Raw genomic sequence first — 7,679 nt, forward strand, 5'->3', positions numbered from 1 at the left:
TTGGAGGAATAATTTGGGGAGAATGTCACGAACAAACTTCTAAACAAGATGTTTGATATAATGCTTATGTATGTCTGTATCTTTTGGTATGTTCATGCTTTGCACAACATATAGAGGGATGGCCGAAGGCTTAATAGTCCTATTTTAGTTAGGTTGATGGCCGCTTTAGGTTTATAAATAAAGGTTGTGTCATATGGACACTTGTGAGAGATTTTCGATCTATAGTGGACCATTTTGTCCCTTTGTTGTTCAACTGTTCAGAGCTTGTAAAGTCTGTTTATAATTTGTATTGTTTATGAAGTGTTTTCAGAAATATTTGCTTGTCCCGAGTGAGGTGTTTTCTCTAACCCGTTTTCTCTTTTGTGGGTCCTAAGGGACCATGGGAGGTTTCGGGGAGGCTGACCTTTGCGGACGGACACGCAAGGGTGTCGCACGACTTAGGCGAAACCAGCTAAGTCTATGATAGATGGTATCAAAGTGAGACAAGCACTCATAGAAACACTTAGCATGCCAACGTAGGAGACCTAGCGAGGCTGCATTGAGGGCAGTCAGCACACGCGCGATAGTTTGGGGAAAAACGGGCATGGAGATGTAGGGAAAAGGATTCGCTCGGAGGAGCAAGCATCTGAGATTGGCATTTAGAGGAATGGCCAACCCTTCGCGTAAGAGGCACCACGAGAATAGGCAAGCTTAGAAGAATGCAGAGCGAACAAAGGTTGGGATGGCTAAGTTTGAGCTATGGCTCAACGTTGACAACTATACTTGATGGTGCTCAAGGCAAGCGAGGCGCTTGGTAAAGGATGCGACCATGTATGGTGGAATGAGTTGCTCAGCGACCGAAAGAGTTGTACAAAGCTCACAAAGGTGAGGGGAATTGCTAACTCGAAGAATTCGGTACTCATGCATGGGTTTCTATGCGGACGATGGAATGTTCGCGGCCATCCCAAGGCAACCGAAACTCGACGCTATGGAGCATTGAAACTTTCTTTATGGCATGTGAAGGATACGTCTATAACAACGAGATCAGCATGTTGCTAGGCCTTGAGTGGTGCAACGGGGGCTATATTGACGTGGAGTCACAATCTACCAAGTGCGATTGCAGGAGGCAGAACAATGCACAGTTTATTCAGCAAATCGAAGTAGTCCAACGAGATGGTGGTCTCCGAAACGAAGAGAGATGTTGCTCCAACGGGATAGTTATTTAGGAGGGATAAGTCCCGGCTCTCTAGAGAGAGAATCATGTGGGACGGACTGCACATGTTGAGGAGGGGTACCTCAACAAACAACAACTCCACGAAGCTCAATGGTCCGAGCAAGCGGCGAGGAGTCATCGCATGATCTCGCTTGAGAGAATGCATTGGTGGATGCATTGTGAGATCAAGTGGGGGAGCGACCCAAATCAACACAAATGAAGGCACACTTGGAGTCGATATGGAGATCAGACTCAAGGGAGGGCTGACCCGTGGAATGGTGGGCACGAGGGTCACCATCAACTCAATGCAAAAAGGAGGAGCGGAGCAACTTGGGTGTAACTTGGCGAAGTACCCAAGCCGCATGAAGGGATCCAGCATAGAAGATAAAACATGGAGTGGAGGCACAGTGCTTTCCTTGGACAGAGGTCAAGGACATGAACTCTTGCAGTGGCAAGAGCAGGATCATGTTATTTCATGGGTTCTTCATTCTGACGGAGCGGACTCATCTTGCATGGTGCCAAAGACGAAGGGAGTATCTGAGCACATGCACCTTATCTCAGAGAAGCATTTAATGGAGGAACTAAGGTGACTCAACATGCGGAGGAGAAGTTCGGTTCAGAAGGCCTTGGCACAGGGCAAGAGGACGTGGAGGCGGGTACTCTTCAAGAATATGCCACAGTGTTGCCAGTCAAGTTGGTAGGCAGGAAGCGATGCGCAGCGGAGATTGTGTTGGTAGGGGCAAAGGCCCAGGATCCAAACAATGGTGCACCATTTTCAGTGAAGTCGGTGGACTTTGGAGCTACTAGGAGACGGACTATCCTAGAGCGGTGCTTCATCTAGATATGACCCAAGAGTGGGTGGATGAAGGTCGATTGCCAAAGGAGCGAACAAAACCGAAGGTGGAAGAGACCCTACGATGTATTGGCAGAGGCCACACATGGAGGGATCACAATTCGAGTTCATCCCACAAGGATCAGAATGCAATAGAGATGTCACCAGGAGATGACATGGTGCAGCGGATCGTGGTGGAATAGTTTGTGGCAATGCGATACGTACGACATCGTCCCGTGAGGGACTAGATCATACGGAGGTATGATCGGGAGCTACTGGAAGCTCCACTTCGGTGAACAACACGATGGCAAGAAAGGTTATGGATTCAAGGAGTGAAAGCCATGGTACCATAGAGGCAGGTCTTCCGTGCATGAATCAAATTTTGCATCGGATGAAAGCCTTGGTCATCAGCATATGGGGGCTGTGTTCCACCAAAGAAAAAGTTTGAATGCAAGTACTAATGAGTCCCATGGGAGGGACTTGATCATGCAAAGGTATGATCGAAGCAGTTGGAGTGTTGGACTACTCCAGAGCCCATATTCACTTAAGGGAGCCCGACAAGTCAGAGGACAAGGTCGAGTAAGCGAACGTTGCTACCAAGGAAACTAAGGAAAACAGAATCGGTGCAAATCCTACAACGTGATGGTAGAGGCCATGCATGGGAGTTACAGTCTGTCTTTCCATCGACCAAAGGGAGCTACTTGGAGAACACAGAGGTGTTGAAGTAGGGGGTCAAAAGGGGCGAGGAAGCGACGACGAGTCCAAAGGGACTTAGCTACCCAAAATCAAGCATCAGTTAGAATGGAGGAGAACTCGAAGGAGTGCTATAGAGACATATCTACTGATCGTGAAGAAAAGGGATGCAGATGCGAGGTGACGGATAGTAGGGCCATGGGCATGGCAGTGCCATGGTATTGTAGAGGCAGGACTTCCATAAAAATCATTGATCCCTTGCTCTCATGGAGAGAGAGTGCTTGGTCGTGAAAGGGGCCAAGGAGGTGGAGCATGCAAAGGCAAACTCCAAGTATCGAGACAAGGTTGAAGGGTAGAGGCCAAGGAACTTCGTAAGACCGGTGTCAATAAGTTTCTCATCAAGATAGCCGAAAGTGAAGGACTTCGGGTCATACAAGAGTGTACGACCAAGGAACGAAGCAGGCAGTACGTGGTGTTGTACCTTTGCTACTCAGTGGAGTAGGCGGCAGGGTTGATGGAGAAGACGGTATAATCCCATAGGCTGTTGGGAAAATCTTTGGGGGCGACATCATATGCGCAACAGAAGAACAAGAAAACAAAATCCCCGATTCCCAAAGAAAATAGCATACCAGTCTGTCCGGTTATCACGATGTCCCTCTCGAGTAACCTTTGATTGGAATTATTTAGGATATGTGTTTAAAGGTGAATCGATCTCATTTTCGTGATCTCATCACGATTCGATTCCCATTGCAGAAATCCAAGGACATCACAATATATATATATGCATATATGCAATTGTTATAAAGTGATATATGCCAAAATATAATAAGCAAAAAGATTATGTATCAAGTCACACATGCCATCACTCACGTGATTGGCTTGTTGGGCACCTATGACTAACAATCTCTATTAGGACTCTAGCTTAGAGAGTCCTAATTGGGAGGGACATTCATGTAAAACCTACCTAAGCCGACCCCTATCAAAGAGGTGAAAAGGCCGGCTAGGGTTAGGAGGTTGTTTCTTAGAGAAGAATAAGGAGTTGTAAAGGAATAGGAGTCTTGAGTAGGAGTCCTATTAGGAGTTGATTAGAAGTAGGAGTCCTATTAGGAGTTAGGGTTTAGAAGCCCTATAAATAGTCATGTATTCCTCCTCTTTTCATAAGCAATAGATGAATCTTTTCTGCAGCCTTTGAGCAGTAACTTGGAGGGAGGAACCCCTATAGAGTTTCAAGGAGGCCGATCCCCTAAAGAGATCAACCCCTAAGTTTAGAATCTGTAAGGGTTCTAACACCTGGTATCAGGGCATTGTTCTTGGCATCTCGTTGCCCTTCCACAGCCATCCATCAACCCTCCACAACCGTCCAAAGCAATTCCCATAATTTCTTAAAAGATCGTCGCCAAATTCCGTCGTCATCTCCACCACCACGGATCATCCTTTGATCTCCCCCTGAATTGCAACAAGTTCTGGTTTTCTACCTTACCGCTGCTGTAATTTAGTTATCCTTATTTGAAAATCCCAAAAAAAATATTCCTATATTGCTTCATAAACTTTTCGTCATAAAGTTTTCATCTCTACGATGAAAGATACATCGCAGAATTCCAACTGTATAGCATCGTCTGTTTGATCTTGCTACTGTGTTTTTTCTATCCAAATCTCTACAAAATTTTTATGACATCTTTGAAATTTCGTAACAGAAGATTTCCTTTGGTTTTTTTAAAAAATTCTCAATATAAACCATTGATACTTTACGTCAAATCTGCGATACTTGAAAATCTGCACTGTAAAATTTCATTCGCATAGCACTGTTTGTTTGATCTTGATACTATGTTGTTTCTATCCAAATCTCTCCAAAATTTTTATGATAGCTTTGACACTTCCTAACAGTAGATTTTCCTTTGGTTTCATCAAAAAATTCTTAATATAAACCATTGATCTTTTATGTCAATTCTGCTATACTTAAAAATCTATGCTGCAGAAAATTTTAGCCGCATATTGTTGCCTTAACCCATCTATTTGCAATCTTTATTGAATGAAATTTCTTATACACTTTATAGATCATCTTGGCTTCTATCTAATATTTATCTATTAAGGAATTCATCTCTAAAAATGATTTTGTGTTGCTGCAAATTTTCGTCGTAGACCGCTGAAATTTTTCGACGAGAATTCTGCAATCGCAACTTGCACCAATTTCCTTGCTGTTATACTACCGAAATTTTCTTGATTAAATTAGACATCCTTACTGTTATATAAACTGTGATTTTTCTATCAATTTTCTCCTTAATTCTCTCAAGTTTTTGGTGGAAATTACGTTGAGAAACCGTTGTTTCTTCAATGACAATTCTACTCTTACAAGACAGCACATACTTGCTGCAACTTCCACTGATTTCTATCAAACCTTTGCTACCGTCTACCATAGATCTAAAACTTTCATTCATAGCCCTAAAACTTCACCAAACCACACCCTCAAACTGTACCCAAAATAGCCACAAAACAAGCCTAAACCGTAACCTACATCCACCAATCCACCAACCCTTTTGACCATCACCTCTCTCAACCAATATATGCCTTTAACCCGACCACAAAAGAGATATCTTAACATCACAGATTTGGTGGCATATACTATGGCATCTGAGGAGGTAATCAATGCTAAATTTGAAGCCTTCGAGGCGCGAATGGAGGATAAGATTCGGATGCTCTTTACCGAACTCAGATTGGGCCGACCACTAAGCCCGAAGAAATCACATCAATGAGAGAGCTTTGCCCAATGGCACCAAGCCCAAAGATATGACTTCCAAAAGAGGGGAAGCTCTATGATTGACCCCAACTATCCATGTATGAGAGTGGACTTCCCTAGATGGGAAGAAGGAGACCCGATTAGTTGGATCTCGCACGCGGAGCGATATTTTCGGTACCACAAAATCGCGGATGAATCTATGGTGAAAATTACAGCTATACATCTTGAAGGGGATGCTATACAGTGGTTTGACTAGTTTGAACATACTTATGGAGTCCTTTTATGGCGACAATTCAAAGAAGGACTGTTGATCCGCTTCAGACCAACCGATTACGAGAATATTGACAGACAACTAGCAAAGATCTGATAAACCTCCACCATTCAGGAGTATCAAACCAGGTTTGAAAGGTTATCTAATCAAACTCGTGACTAGTCTCAAAAATAGCTATTGAGGACCTTCATTGATGGCTTGAAGCCGGAGATCCGAGGAGAAGTTAAAGCGCGACAACCGTATACGCTTATGGAAGCCATCTCTTTCGCACGACATCAAGAGGAGCAATTGAACCATGAAGCTCGGAGGACTAGGGTCGCTCCTCGACCAGTAATATTAAAGCCCTCAGCCTCCCCTACTGTCGACCAAGTCCCTACACCAAAGAGGTTAACAAGAGAAGAGCTTCGGGAGAGATATGCGAAGGGGTTATGCTGGCATTGTGACGAGCCGTGGAGCCGTGAGCATCGCTGTAGTAAAGGGAGACTTATTATGATTGAACCAATAGAAGAAGAGGTCATTGAACATTCAGAAGAGAGCCTTGAACATGAAGAAGAAGATGCAGAAGAAGAGCCACAACCGACCGAAGTTACGGTACATGCACTAGCTGGCTACTCAAACCCGCAAAAGATGAAAGTTGGAGGCCTTCTCAAACAACAACCGATCAATGTTCTCATTGACACGAGCAGTACTAATAACTTTCTAAATAGTAAGGTTACTATCCAGATGGCCTTACCTATCGAGAATTGCAGCAGGTTTGACGTTAAGGTCGTCGATGGATGGATTTTGAAGTATGGTCGTAGGCGCCCGCAAGTGAAACTGTTGCTGATCATGAGGCCTTACCAAGAGATAATTGCATATTTCTTCCTTCTCTCTTTTGATGATCATGAGGCCATGCTCAGAATTAAATGGTTGATGATATTAGGTGATATTTCTTGAAATTTTATGCAACTAATTATGAAATTTTACAGTAAGGAGAAACATGTGATACTGAACGGGAAATGTGGGGGCGACGTAACAACGATTTGCACACAACAAATGGAGAAGGTTTTACATAAAGCATACAGCGGCTTTTTGGTACAACTTGAGCAGCAAACTAAGGGAGAGCCGATAGAATTTGAAGATCTAAACCTACTTCCTTTGCTTGCTGAATTTTCAGATATATTTGACGAACCGCACAACCTACCTCTTACCCATCGGCATGATCATTATATAATGATTCTTTCAAGCAAACCTCCAGCAAATACTCGGCCATATCAGTATCTACATCTCCAAAAGGATGAAATAGAAAGGATTGTAAAAGATATGCTCAAAACAGGAGTTATTCGGCCAAGTTGCAACCTCTACTCTTCACCGATGCTACTTGTATGTAAGAAGGACGAAACATGGCGAATATGCGTTGATTACCGAGCTCTCAATGGCATAACCATTAAGGATAAATACCCTATTCCAGTAGTAGATGAATTGCTAGATGAAAGGGAGCACAAATCTTCACAAAGATGAACCTTCGATTTGGGTATTATCAAATACGAGTGTACGAAGAAGTCATACCGAAAACCGCCTTTCGAACACACAACGACCACTACGAATTTTTACTTTCTTCAACAAAAGGTGGAATATCTTGGGCATATCATATCAGAGGAAGGTGTGATGGTGGACCCCTTCAAAATTGAAGCAATGCAAAACTGGCCTATCCCGAGGAACATAAAATTGCTACATGGCTTTCTGGGTTTAACAGGCTACTACCGTAAGTTCATGAAAAACTATGGAAAGATCAGCGCACCACTTACTTACTTATTGGAAAAAGATATCTTCCAATGGTCGGACAGAGCCTCCACTGCCTTCGACAAACTTAAGGTAACTATAACGACGACGCCGGTGCTAGCGCTACCAGATTTCAACCGACCCTTCATCATTGAGGCCGATGCATCTGGAGACAGAATGGGAGACGTTCTCATGC

Source organism: Musa acuminata, chromosome BXJ2-1, assembly GCF_036884655.1.
Source record: "Musa acuminata AAA Group cultivar baxijiao chromosome BXJ2-1, Cavendish_Baxijiao_AAA, whole genome shotgun sequence".
NCBI lineage: Eukaryota > Viridiplantae > Streptophyta > Magnoliopsida > Zingiberales > Musaceae > Musa > Musa acuminata.